We start from the raw sequence: 15406 nt of genomic DNA, 5'->3' as shown, positions 1-15406 counted from the left end.
CGGTCCCCGGGGGCGCGAACCCCCGGTCCCCTCAGGGGCCACCGCCTAAACTAGTGCTGAGTGGGCCCTTGGCGGGTCGGCGGCTGTCCCCGCAGCCGGCTGGGGAGCTGCCAGAGGCGCCGCTGACAGCGTTAATTGCGGGAGAGGGCTAAGCGATCCCTGTTGGGTTTTGAGTGGGTTTTTTTTCATTCCCTGGTTGAGTATCTGACAGTGACAGAGGTCCCTGGAGATGGATGCATCTGTACATGAAAGAACTGCAGCGTGGAGAGTGCAACGTGCAAAAATTAAAATAAATAAATGCAATGCAAAACAGGAGCAGCGAAGTCAGACTCTTCGTAGCGCCCGTGGTGCAACGGAGGAGGAAAATAGCTGTCCTGCCTGGGCTAGGTGCCGTAGGGCGGTCAGGCAGTGCTGCTGCAGCGGCGAGGGGGCTGGTCTACACCGGCCTCACAACTTTAAAATAGTTGAGTTTTCTACAATTAACTTCCCAGCATTTACTTTGTAGTCATAACATTTTCTTGTAGAATTTGTTTTACCAGCAAATTTGGAGCAGCGTAGGAAAGCTATAGGAAGAGTATAGAAAGAAGCAGCACAAAGTGTTTCAAAGGGTTAATTGCTAAAGCGACTTTAACTGAGTCATTCTTGCTGAGTCTTTAAAGGTAACTGGGAGAACTAACGGTTTACTTAATGTGATAAGAACAGTCCCACCAAAGGTCAGGTGGTGGCCGGGGCAGACCCTTAGGAAAAGCAATAGGAGGCATACGGGATGACTTTTTGCCTGTATGATCATGGTTTATGGCAATCCGGCAGCTTAAGGACTGCCAGAACCAGGTCTCGCATCCAGTCCATCCTGTTTAATAGCCGTCAGCTGGCAATTCTCCGTTACTTGGCTCACACCCTTTCCGAACCCTTTTTATGCTGTCTATGCCACAACATCCTGTGGCACTAAGTGCCATAATTTCATTAGGTGTTTGTGAAAAATGCTTTCTTTTGCCACTGGCTTCACTTAGTGCTCCCTAGTGTTTTTATTTTGAGAAATGGAGAGTTGTTCCCCTTTTTTTTTATCCCTGTTAGTTCTCATAATTTCACAAAGTTCTTCCAGCTCTTTGCTTGCTGCTGGGGCTTGGTTCATTTGGTTTTCCTTCTTAGGGATGCCGTTTTGTGCCTCTGAACATCCTCATCCTGCTACTCTGCATCTTTTCCATGTTCCTTTTGAAATGGGATGGCAAGACCTACATGCTGAAGTCAAGGTATACTCGAGCAATAGTACTAATTGTTTGTTCAATTTTTTCTTCATTCCTCTCCTAAATGCTCACAAAGGTTTTAGCTTTTTTTGAATGCCACTGAGCTAAGTTTTCTGAGAATTTTTGGTGCTCCACCACAATCCCTTTTCTGAGTGGTGATAGTATAGATAAATAGCACTCGTGCTATCCTCACTCATACAAGGGTAGTTAGGGTTATGTTTCCTCTGTGTAACCATCTAGCATTTATCAACACTGAATTTCATCTGACATTTCATTACTGTATCACCAAATCTTGTGGGATTTCCCACAATCATCTGCATTTTTGGTCATTCTGAAAAATTCAATAGCACCTTCCAGATCACCAGAATATCTTTGCACCATTGATCCCAACACTGACTTTAAGGGGTCCTAAGGAACCTCCCTGCTTTGCGAAGATGTATTCCTAGTCCATATTTTTTAACCCTTAACCAGATTCAGGAAATCCTGCCTGCCTGTCCCATGACAGTTTAGTTTCGTTAAGAGACTGAGGAGGGACCTTGTTGAAGAACTTTCCCGAATCCACTTATCACTGGCATCATTTGTACCTCTATGCTCGCTGATTCCTTCAGAGAGTTTCACTGGTGTGTGTAACACCAGACTCCTCTCCACGAATGCTGTGTTTGTTGTTTTGATCCTAGAGCCTGTAACTCCAGAATCGTTTACAGTAAGTTGCTTAAGTTACACAACCTTAACTAAGTAGTCTTAAGATCATAAGACTAAATAGTCTTAAGACTAACTGGGTGGGTTTAAGTGCTTGTGGTGTAGAGCTCTGATCCTATGAATTATCAGGCAACATTAAAAAATGGAACAAAAAAAGTTTCTTCAGCCATCATTCTGCCATAGCCATAGGTATTGCATACGTTCAACAGCAGTGCATTAAGGTACATTTTTATTGTTATGTCATCATTAATTGTGACCAAAAGAAACAGGGTCATTTATGCTATAGCAAGAAAGCTATACTCAAGAAAGCTAGCCATTAGTGCCTGCAGAGATTTTAATTATGTGACTTGGGATTAAGTCACTGGAGGAGTCCTCTGTATTTCTAAACCCTTTTCCTGGTACTTCCATTAGGAGCAGCCCCAGTTGGTGAGATTGTTCACCTTCCCATGTTGAGGTCCCTTTGAATTCCCTGCCTGGCCTTGATTTTTCTGTTGCCCATAGTCCTCTTTATGAGAAATTGAACTCAGCAAATAACAGTCTAGGTATTGTATAAAGAGAATAAATGCTATTTTCTGCAAGACTCATTACCTGGAAATAGAGGTATCACTGAAACATCGGTAAGTATTAGTAAATCTATCATCCATTTTTTCTTAAAATCCCCTAAATTGCCATCAGAGTAATGCCGTGAAACAATAGAAGTCATGATCCTTGAACAACCATAGTTTTACTTATTTACTTGAATCTGATAATACTGCCCCCTTCTTTTAAAATTACTGTTAGTTTTCAGTCTTCTAGTGAATGTTCAGAAGAATGTTCAGAGCATGAAAAATAATACAAAGGTTTTCCATTCCCAGGAGGAATCAAATGGAATTTTAAGTGGGCTGACCACAGCTTTTATTTCTGCATAATGATTTCACATAAGGAACTAATTCACATAAGTAGTTGAAGAGTAACCTTTCTTACAGCTGTTTTTCCCAGGAGTGGATTAAAATACATTTATACCATTTTATTTCAAACATGATCTTGTTAATGATAGAATAGTGGCTCCATTAGTACAAGGAAAATTCACTAAAGGTAATCACAGAGCAGTATTTCATTCAAAATATGATTGTTTAATAATTAAATTGTATATACAGTAAATATGCACCATTCCAGTCCTGTAGTCTTAGTAATACAGTACTGCAATTTTGTTAATTTTGCAGGCCTAGGAACTGTAAATTCAGGCAAATATCAGTAATGAAAAGGAGGTACTGTATGTTTTTTTGCTTTGGAAGTGATTTCTTTGGCAACAGTGTTATACAAATTATGATGTGTAAAATGATATTTAGGATTTTGTGTTGTCAGCTTAATTCAGTAAGCCAAATGAATTCATGATGCTACTTCATATATTGATTACAGTCATCTAGAAATTAATCCAAGCTACTGCCTAAACAAGCAAGAATGCATGGTTTCCTACAAGTTTTCAGAACCATGCTTGTACTTACCATGGAGAAAAATCCTACTGTCTTTTTAAACCAGCAAGGTGAATTTAACTAATATTTTACTTACGTCTAATGGATTTTTCATTGCATTTTTTTCTTCTTGAGATTTTGCTGTAGTAAAGAACATGCTGCTATGCTCAGCAGAAGGATTTCAGTTATTGACAGGTTTATTACATGCCTCATTTAAAAAAAAAAAAGAGGATTTAGAAAACAATAATTCATTCCACTACACCGCCAAGTCTTTTTTTTTCCTAATGATAATCAGATATGAAATAATATCTTACAGATTTTGAGTCCTACTCTTAATGCTTTGGACAAGAAGAAATTTAAATAGAGGCCCATAGAGTACAATCTATGCTTTGAAAGTAAGTATAAATTGTTTTTATGGTTAATATCAATTGTAATAAGTAAGGGAGGTGACACTCCATGAGAACATTCTTGGTAACGATACTTCGCAAGGTGTCCAGTACAGCTGAGCAATTAATTGCAGCGACTATTGGCTTCAGGTTAACTCCTAGACTAAACCTTTCAAGTGTATAAGCTGGATCTAGAAAAGATTTAGGTGTATCGTAGCAAAAGTGAATGCAATCCCTGTCCCTGTGAGAGCTGGATGCTTCAGATTGGAGTGTGTACAGGTGAGGGGTGACTTAGGTACCCATTTCAGACAGTAATCCTCCTGTGAAGCTGGGAGCTAAGCCATCTCTTGCAAACTATCTTTTAAACAAGTGGAAGGCCTCTTACATACCAGGCATCATACACCTCTCTCAAACTAAAGAGATTAAAACATACTCTGTCTACTTCTTAATAAAAGCAATCATGGCCACCAAATGGTAGTTTGCTTTCAGGTAGAGATGCTCTCTCCTCCTCCTGTTGAAGCTGTGCCAATGTACAGCCAGAGGCGGTCAGGGTCAAAGTGCTGAAGTCTGGTTCCCTACCACACTGGAAAACTTACCTTCTTGTTCCTGCCTCCAGGACTGGTTTTGTGGTTTTACATTCAGCTAACACTGACCAAACCCAGCAACCATCTGTGAAGCAGGGACCTCAATCCTGGGCTTCCCCTAGCTATGGAATTTAGGAAAAACTGAATTATCAGGCTTCAGAAACTTCCTGGTCCATAAAGTCCAATCAGACTGAGGCATGGTATATATGCATTACGCTGCTTATCATGGACAAGTTTATTTCAGTTCTGGATATTGTGAAGATATACCTCCAGTTGTACCAACTCTGAAAAAATGGAGAATCTTAGTAATGAAATACATAGAACCATAGAATAGCTTGCATTGGAAGGGATGTTTAAAGGTCATCTAGTCCACGCCCCCTGAAATGAGCAGGGACATCTTCAACTAGATCAGGTTGAAGATACAGGTCCCTCAGGATATTGGTACATGTAAGGGTTAGGCAAGGGTTTGTTTTAGGCAAGACACTCCTAGATTTCAGAAGCCTAAATCCTACCTGCAATCTAATTTAGGCACATTCTTGCTGATGAATAATACATTCAGAAAGCATTATTTCTTAGTGCTACTTGGTCTTTCCTCATCAGCTGTGTATTTTACATGGCCATTGCTGTCCTAACATGCATCCACAGATTTCTCCTACACGGTATATATGCTGCCGTGCCTGTCAGAACAGCATCCTCATTGCAACGGTGCTTTTCATTCATTAGTCTACCTACTTAGAAACCCTTTTCTCTTCTGGACATCCTATCCAGCAAAATCCGTCCCTATAAAGACGTCTTAATCACACAACTCCTACTCTCTCTTCTTCTCTGAAAAGAGCCTTCGATGACTTTTGTTCTTTCAGAGATATAGTCTAGTGTCACTGGTGGTTATTGATATTGACCTGTTATTGATAAATGTCTTTAAAGATGGAAGTTCTTAAAAATGACTGTATGAAGGAAAGCCTGTCAGAATGTGTCCTAGTAATTCATAACACTCTTTAGGAACATAATTGAGTTTACCATATACAGTAACAGAAAGGCAAAATAAGTAGGAATAATTCCTTATTACAACTATATTAACTGCTTTATTTATCATTCTGTTGAATGTTTCCATGCATTTATTATTTCCTAATGAAAACACACAGTAAATTTTAAGATCACTCTCTTGGAGTTTCCCTATTGTGTAGGACGTCTGATATGTTTTTAGATGTAATGTAAGATGCTTTCCAAAATAAATTTCATCATTAAGGAATTAAAATAGTGATGGAAATATGTTACAAATTACTAGATGAGTGTGAATCTAGCCATACTTACTCATGTTTGTAGAAAATAACTATTATATCAAAGATGATTTGTGCCAGAAAGTGCTTGAAATGAGAATGGAATAGAAAACTTGGAGGGGGAGCGGGGCAGGGAACCCAAATAAACAGAGAGAAATGAGACTTTAGGATCATAAAAATAGGTAAATTGTGGAAAATGCATGTCAGCATTTTCAGGGGGGACATACTGATACTATTTTCCTTGAAGAGTGTGGTGTGTATCTCACCACTAAACCAGAATGATCAAACTTTTTCATGCTCATAGTTGTTCTGGGGAACCACTGATGGAAAATCTCATGGATGTTTCCCCTGTCAGCAGTTTGCAAGCATAGGAAATGAAGGGTGGCAACCTCAAGCATGGAAAAGTAGCATTAGTAAAACAATAGTGCACATTATTTCCAACTGTCTTCATGTTGGCATTTCAAACTTATTTTTATGACAGCATCTCTATCCTTCCTACTGTCTCCTCTCTTGCCTCTTCTTCTCCCTTGGCTTCTCTGTTTGTATTTCAAGGCTGCTTAATCCTCTTTCTTCACTTTCCCTGACATTATTTTCTTTCTTTACATATTATCCAGCCAAAGTCTGTCTTCCCCTTAGTTTCTGCTGACTATACTTTCATTTTTTGAACTAAGAGGATTCACTTAACTCTCTAACTCTCTTATGTACAAGCATTTTCTGAAAGCACTTCCATCATTTCTAATATCTAAGAGAGACATGGATGCTACCTTTCCAGTGGTTAACCTGAACCTCTTGTATAAGTAGAATTGAATCTAAATCACACAAGCAGCCAACACTGGAAGTCTTCAATAAATGCTTTCTATGGATCATCATAGACTGGTGTAACAGGAACAAAATATCAATCTTTCAAAATAGAAGGCAGTTCCTATTATCTATGTCAGATTCCACCTCAGGTTTTCACTTCTTTCAAATATCATTGCGAAGCAGAACTTCTGGTATATTAAACTATATTTTTATCAGGTTAGGAAAAAAAAGACTTGTTAAAAACTAGAATTATTAAAATGTATGTTATATAGTGGAAATAAACTATATATATATTTTATTTTAAAATGAAAGAAAACATTATCTTGAAAATGGTTACATATATAATTGAGTGAAAATGATGGTTACATACCTGAATTTGTAAAATATGGAAATATATAGGTCTTTTTTAAAAAAAAATTAGTCAGTTCAAACAAATATAATTCAGGAAAGAAGAAAAAGGCCAAAATAGCTTAATGAAATTACTTTAAGTACAGTATTACAGTATTGCATATTTTAGCAAGTTTTTAAGACTTGCTGACTCTTGACTTGATTTCCCCAAGTTCTGGACATTCCTGTCCTAACTGAAGGATGGTAGTCATATCAAAGTCATTCAGACACTGTGTTTCACTGACTAATATTAAGTTCTGTATGCTTATCAGATGGAGTAGATACGGGTATTTGTTTGAAATATATTTTCTATTTCGTATTTAGTAGATATGAAACTATGACCAGACCCTCAGTAATAATAGTCTACTTTAGTCTAAGCAAATATAATTATATATTTCATCTTTACAAACATTACTTAGAAATAGAGTTAATATCTACCAGTAAGGAAGGTGCAGTACTTAGAATGTTTTTTCATAGGGATCTACTGGGGAAAATAAACAATGTCTGGTGGCCAAAAGAAAAACGATTGTGAAAAAGTTTTGCCAATAAAAAGAAATGTAAAGTCATACTGAACATGAAAGGATGTCATATTATTTGTATATTACTTGCATTGTCCTGCTTGGAAAAAGTAGATTTTATTAAAATTCACTAAGATATGTATCATACAGTTCTTCAATTAGCTGAAATTATGCCAAATTAACATTTAAATATGAATTCCAAATATTCTACCTTGTATTTTTAACACAGAAAGTCCCCTAAAAGCAAAAGAAAAACAGGCCCAACAAAAATTTGAGCGACAGAATCTGAGCTACAGGAAAACTATATTACGCTTACCATTCAAGAAGTTTGCAGGTGATTTCTCTCTGAAGCAACACATATATAAAGAACACAAAGATATGACTATTTGAATCCTTATCTGATGCTTATATCAGTAAGTTCTTGTGACGTGTGAAGCCACCAGTTGTGTCATCTGGTGGCTTGCTCTGTGTAGACAGACGCTTATTTAAAAGAGGTAGGTATGCATTGCTCGGTGTGGGAGGAGCATCCATACTCATCAAGTGATCCTCGAAGCTTTCTTTTTTTAATACATCTGATCCAACCCCATCCATTTTCATTTCTGGCTGCAAATGTACCCTCCGTACCAGAAGTTTTTTTCTAATGCAATATCTTAGAGTAGTTTCAGTTTTGTTAGGTAGTCACTGGAGGGTACTTGTTTACCTATTCGCAGTGAACTAATTGCTTTTAATGGAAAATCTAAACATCACCGAAGAGGAATACTGTCTACTTATGAAGATTCACTTTACTAATAAATGTTTCAAAAATTAGAATTGCCATATAAAAAGTAGCGGCCTGTGATCAATACCTAATGCAATATGGGGCAGCATGAGAGTTGCATGTGCTTTCTTTTTGAAATATAAATCATACTTTGTTTTCTGCACTTTATTTTCAAAGTGCCACAAAATTGCTCAGTTCATTTGAACTGACTCTGAAATGACTCTTTGGCCCTATCTGCATTAGACTGAAAGTCGGACTACGTGGTTCTCTGATGCTGGCACAGTTACTGTGGCCAGCATTTTGATACAGTACAATGTTTCCTTGTGCTAGCACGTATCAATCAAATTGTCTTACCACATATACTAAAATACATAATTGTGCAATCTGGGGAAAGTAGCTCATATACACCAAGCAGTATCACAAATTTAAGTTCTGTGTGATTTCATCTTCTTGCTTTAGAATCTATGAGCCTTACTGATTTTCAAACAACGGATTTGATTTGTGGTTCAGAGAGGCACATTTTCAAGCTTTTCTATTGTTTTGATCACATAGAAGCTGGACAGCACCAAGATATTTAGAATAAAACATTTATTCTAATTTAGATAAAGTTTTATCTAAATTTATTTTTAGGTAATGAAATTTAGGTAAAATCTCCTAAATTGACATTTGACAAGAATGGAGCTTCTGATTCTGCGGTTCATCTTTCCCCGGCCTGCTGAAACCCACCATGTTAGCTCTGTTTGTGACCAGGATAGCTTAGTGACTCAAGGAGACAGATGAAGAACAGTTTTCTAACCTCTCAACAGTCAAGCAACTTAGACATTTCTCCCTACAAAAGTTGTCTACCGTCACTACATAATTCTATTTATCTCTCTCTTTGGATATGGAGGCTCTATCTCAGTAAATACAAAGTAGGCGCCACACAAAAATAGTCTAAATGGTAGTTGAAGCTTTACAGCCCAACATTATCTTTAAAAAAATATGGAACCTGGGAAAGAGCGGTCTTGATAGACTTTGTGGACTTACTGGTGTACTTTGAGTTATTTTCCAGGGCTGCCATACAATGCTTGAACCATGAAATGTGCTGTGTTCACAGACTCTTGTTACAGCAGGTAACTAGACGATACGGTGCACTGGTTCATGAATACGGACATGGTTGGAATTTTGTGGATATTGAGTAGTGGTTCTCAGTCAGAAAACCTCATTTCCTCAAAATCAAAAGTTCAAATCACCATGACATTTTCTGTGGGGAAACTTCAAAATGAATAATTTTTAAAAAGGGATTTCTGCAGTCATTAAATTCAGTCATATGATAACCCGAGTGGTCACACCATGTCATTCATCAGGTGAATTCTACCTTAAAGCCAGTTACGTTTCTTGCCCCTATTGCTCCTGCTAAAAGGCTTCTCCAATAACTTACTGCTTTCATAGTTAGGAATGTTTCTGTAATTTCCAAACTAAATTTATTCAGGATCTAGGGATGACCATTTTCTCTTGATTAACATTGTCTTCTCTTTCAAGCTTTTCTTCCCTCACTGTGATATCTATCCTTCTGATTTACTTTGAAGAGGACAATGGTAGCCCTTTGTAGCCTTAATTTTGTCAGACTCAGCAAACTAAATCATTCTTTCATCTTCTTCCCAAAAATCCTAACAGCCTCCTGGGACCTGTTCCTCTTTGTTCTTACTGTTTCCAAATAGCAATTAGTAGTTTTTTTCTTCTGTAAATATTAAAACTGGCAGCTACACAAGTAACAGCACTTTCAAGAATTCCAGGTGTACATTAGGGCTTAATTTCAGAACATTTAATGGGACTAATGAACTCATTGTAGCCCTTTCTGTTGCCCTGAGAGTGAAGTCATGCTTTTGACTACTCAGACTAACAGTGTTCCAAAGACGTCTCACTCTCTCTTTTCCTGATGGTTAGACTGCATTTTTTTCTCGTATGCCTCCGGGGGTAGGGATTTACAAATCAAGCATGATGGCTGAGAATCATGGGACCCATGCTTCAAGGATATATAGGTCCCTAACTCCTAGATACCCCACTTAAGGAACAAGCAAGGAAGAGACAGTATAACGTGATGAAGGAAGACCTCCAGGATTCAACTGTGTCAGCCAGAGGAGTGCCTAGGCTGCATACAGTGTGGAAATAAACTTTGCAGCATCTTTTATAGACCTCGTCACATAAGTATTGAAAGCATTCTTTTACACTTAAAAGTCATTAAGTACCAAATTAAAAATAGGCCCTGATCAAATGAATGGGAATTAGATGCTTAAATATCACAAGGGTCCGAACTTCAATCATTTATCCATTTTAATAATTCATTTTTTAAAACAGACACTAAAGGATTAGGAAGACTACCTGTGAAAAGTTTATTGTTTCATTGCAGGAGTGATGCAAGTCAGAGAGAGTTTGGGGAGGAACTGGCAGCACTCCGTAAGTCATGTGGCAACTGGTGATAATATATACAGAGAAAAGCAGAAAAAGACAGCAAAGTACAGCATATCAGAGGAAAAGATTAGATGGTATTACAGAATCAAAAGCAGCAGAGAAAGCAAAGAGAATGAAAGTTAAAAAAAAGAAGAAAAAGATAAATGCAAAGATATTTTAGTGAAAATACCTTCCATAGAATGGAGAAAGTGTGAAGGACTAGAAGTGGTAAAGTCAAAGTAAAGATTTTAGATATCACATCTAATGAGTCCAGAGCTGAGACTAATTTTAAAAAAAAGTTAAAAAGTGATAAATGTAGGGGTAGGAGAAGGGGCTTTTAGAGGATATCTTCATATGGTGGTACTGTGAGGAAGGGAGAGTGGAGAGTAGTTGAGAAACTGGTAAAATACTATTCAAGTGTTTTCTTTCCTGAAGGCAAGTTGTGCTTTACTGAGATTCATTATAAACGGAAGTTGAGAAAACATATGCATAGTTCATTCATTATGTCAAAACATACCAGGTACTCAGCACTGTAAAAGGTGAAACCATTTGGCAGGTTCACAGTTAGAAGATTTTAATCAGAAATATTGTCCAAATACATCCAGTTGAATATACCTTGGATAATTTGTTGATTTTTCTTCAACATTTTCTCTACCTAATAACTCAATTTCTGTTCTCCGGAACAGAGATACTGCACTAGATTTCAAAGCAAGAAGCAAAATTAAGGTTGCTAAAATAATGTAGAATATATATCCAAAGATAAAACCTGTATTAAGTTCAAGCTTAGTGTTTGCACTGTGCTATCTTCTCAATGAATGTGTGGCTTTCATGAAAAGAAAGATTTTTTTTTTCATATATCATTTCATTATCACTTCATTTAATTAAAATATAAAAATAAATGTCACATTGCAAAGAATGTATTACACCCTTGCTTCTTGGATAGGTATTTCTTTTTAATTAGTGAAAATTCTGATAACTATGGATACAGCTGACTTCAGTGGCATGACAGTGTGCAGTATTATTCAGTATATTTAAGGCATTAGTATGTAATTCAAAGAATTTTAACACTTTGACAGAACTACTACAGTACAAATCCTTATGAACCACCTTATCTATTCTTGCCAAACCAGAAGATATCTTTCAAACAAGTTCAAAATCCTTCATTTCTTCTCCACTGTGATTTCTGGATAGAAGAACGTCAAAATAGTTCCAGTAATACACTGGCTGTACCAGTCTTTGAATCACTGGTTCAGCACCAAGAACATTAGCACGCTTTGCAATGGCCCTGGGAAAGAGAGATGGCATCGAGCCACTCCTTTCCTAGCACAGGATTCTCAAATACTGGGTACATAAAAGCTGCATCAGCTGTATTTTTGCAGTTTCACAAAACAGAAAGGCATAATGGGATGCCTTCAATGGAAAATGTGTCCCTTTGATTTCAAAACTAAAGAGATTCAAGCAACTAGGTAGGACTCATTCCTCAGTTCTGTAATTGTCTTAGTACTCAACAAATAGTTGAATTTTTCAAATATCCTATATTCAGTGCTAAACAAGTATAAGCTATTGTGAGTTTCTTTTCCTCTTGAGTCTAACCAGCTCATATGCTTTCCCCGAGTATATTATACGGAGTCACAGAGAGATTCTGTATTTATAGTCAGGAATTAAAAATAGCAATCAACATATTTTATCTGGTCGTCTTTACAAATGTGCTTAGTTTGATGTAAGAACATACAGAAACTTATATATCAAAATATATGTATGCACTACTCTGGATGAAATGTGATGTGAAAATAGAACTTCAGAAAAGCTTCAGTTATACTTTATCTTAAGACAAAGAAGGAGGTGCTGTTTCCAATATTATTAGCCATTATATTCGCTGTTATCAAAACCTGTAGATTTTATGGGAATGCTTATAATGAAAAAAGCGTGTATTAACAACAGTCACTGTTTAGTTGCTGGAAGAACTAGTAGGTCCTGTTATAGTGCATCCTAGTAGTCATCATCACTAAAATGACATTGGATTTGTAGATAAAATAGTTTACTAAAATAACTACGAATAATCTTTTTCATTTTATCAGAAACTCCATGGAATGACATGTGAATTACACAAAACTAGTAGGGAGTTAAGTTTCTGTCTTTCACAAGTTTGTAGGGAACCTGAGTTTATATGTATAATTCCAGATATTTCTACAATGAGAAGAAAAAATAGCTCAAACCTTATGTCAGGGAAGAAGGGGAGGGAAGAAAGGGGGGAAAAAAGGGCTGGGAGGCCAAGGGAGAGGGAGGCAGGCAGAAGGCAGGAAAGGGAAGGAGGCAGGCAGGGGGGAAGGAAAGGAGAATTCTTGGCCATTACTGCTTCTACACTGTCTCTTCCTCTTTGGCAATAAAGAAATTGATTTGTATGTACATATCATTTTTTATAAATAGTCCAACTGGATTGAGCTTTTGTGGTATTTTTGCATACATGACAGTAGCCAATTTACTTTATTTCCTATTAGGATGTTTCAAAGATCCTCACAGCAGTAAATACTCCATTAAAATGTGGTTCGTAACTCTCTTAGACCCTTTGAAATGATTTACCCTTTTACAACATTTGTCAGTTTTGCCCACTGCATTAAACTTCCAAGTCTGTGTTCGGAGTGGCCATAGTGATTGCATTACTTAAATAGAGCAACAAATAGGATGACAGCCATATGCCAATCAATTAGGTTGCATAGGAAGTCACAAGATAGCAGTATGCTTACGTCTGGTAACAGGCAATACCACATCTGTTAATACAACTCATTCTGTTCATTGAGAGTAATAAGCCATTTGAAAAATAATTGTTTCCCTAAAAGTATTGTTAAAACTACACCAAGATAATCAGTCACTCCAGCTGAAAATATCTTGCCATGAAAAATGAAAATACAACTGAGAGCTGCTGAAAAATAGGAATGTGTTAGAAAGATTTGGAAGATGTTTGTGTCTAAAAGAGTCTCAGATATACAAGCTGAAAGTCTGAAAATGCTGCGAGCCTTTCAACTGGCTAAAAGACTGGAAATACTGCCTGTAGCTGCCACCTCCATATAGCCTAGCCTACGCTGTGTAAGGATCTCTGTGGTTTAAATATTTACACTGGGTCCCTTTTTTGTGTTTATAATGCTAGTAGGAGCTTTATTACATGAATTGTGTTAGGACTGTAAATATTAGCTTGGATATTAATAGTGTTCTTGCAAACACGGTAAACTGTAACTTTGTTTACTTCCCTTTTCAGTCTAAATTAAAAAAAAATATTGTTGGAAACAACACAACAAGAAGCAGATCGCAGGTGATGAAGCGTTCAGTATATGCATGCAGTTTGTTTCTGCACTTCTTTAATGACAGAAGAGAAAACCTGACAGACAATTGCACAGACATCAGTCTGCTTATGCCACTTACATTGAACTGATCCAAACCAATTATCAACTTTGAGGCAATAAAGCTGGTGAACCTGAGTTCAGTGGAATGTTTTATTAGTTAGTGAAAGCAGCGTGGTCATTATAGATGATGCTTATGGGTTCGACAAACTCAAGGAAAAAGGGGAAATAGAGGTAATTAGAAAGTAATAGGAGGAGTAATAGAAGAAAATAACCTCAATTATGCAGTCCAGTTTCAAGAGTAAAACCTTGTTGTGAAATAACCACTTAGAAAAAACAATATAACGTGACGGTCTCCTCATAGTATTCCTTAAAAATAGGTCCAGGCTGCCCACGTACCAAGTGAATCTAATAAATTATCTCTCAGTACCATTTGCCCTAGCAAATGGGCTCAGTCTTTCCAGTTTAAATCCATTTTAAACCTCTTGATTTTGTGCAATATGATGCCAATACATGCATTCTGTGGCTGTTCAGAAGAGAACAAAGTCAGAGTCGGTGGCTGAAATTCTCACCAGATAATGAGAACTATATTCACTATAGTTGGTTAACAAAAAATGTATTGACATATGTGTGTTGACCAGAGATTAAAAAGTCTCAAGATTTAGCATCCAAAGCAAAATAGTTATACATATGCATTTACAAGTTTATATTTAGCTACATATTTTTGCTTTAAAAAATGGGGTCGAGATGTATAGTATGTTATACAACTCTATATACCTGACAGTACTCAGCTCCAAACTGTGTGATAAGATCTACTGAGAAAATAAAAAAGGCTATTCTTAAAGTTCTCCAGAAAGGCAGAAGAAGAAAACCTCAAGAAGAGAAGGGAAATATACAATCCAGATGGAAGAGGTTTTAATTTTGTAAGAAGAAAGCAACAGAAAACTGTAACTGAAACACTGCTGTGATTTGATAGCCCAATAGCTGACCAAAGCCTGTGGCTACAAAAAGGACCGGGTTGAGAAATTTCACCATCAATTCTGTTGCTGCATGTTAGGGAAGATAGCGGCACACTATGTCAGAAAAAAAATCAAGGTAAAATGAGGTCATTATGTGCTGAGTTGTGAATCAGTTGGGTCAGGCTACTGACGAGTAGATGCTTGAGCACAGAGGGACCTGATACTGGACAATGCAAGTACAATATGCGATCCGGTATAGGCAATATTCAATTCTAGTGTAACCAGATTCAACAAGCAATTGGTCTTTGTTCAGAAGTAGCACCCAGATGTTACAATCAGGGCTCGGTGGCCCTATGCACAATATAGAGCTACAGATCTCACTTCACCTACCTTACAATCCAGGTCACAGTAGGATGTAACAGGTAGCAGGAGCAAAGGGAGAATACAGCTAAGCTGAGTCTTTGTGGGTACTGCCAAATCCATTTTAAGGTTAGTGATTTTTACTGTCCTCTGCCATAGCAGTATTCTCAGTTTGTAGTTTAGAAATATAAAAAATATGTAATTATATTTATATAAAA

General features: G+C 37.1%; 1 protein-coding gene across 1 annotated transcript in view; it reads right to left on the bottom strand.

Moving 5' to 3' along the window:
* TRPA1 (transient receptor potential cation channel subfamily A member 1) overlaps window positions 1-15406 on the bottom strand; it is a 71826-nt gene that overhangs the window by 50170 nt on the left and 6250 nt on the right. The window lies entirely within an intron of this gene.

Source organism: Aptenodytes forsteri, unplaced genomic scaffold (genome assembly GCF_000699145.1).
Source record: "Aptenodytes forsteri isolate BGI_AS27 unplaced genomic scaffold, ASM69914v1 Scaffold62, whole genome shotgun sequence".
Taxonomy (NCBI): Eukaryota; Metazoa; Chordata; class Aves; order Sphenisciformes; family Spheniscidae; genus Aptenodytes; species Aptenodytes forsteri.
Note: the sequence above shows the minus strand (reverse complement) of the source record. Positions and strands in the feature narration are given on the sequence as shown.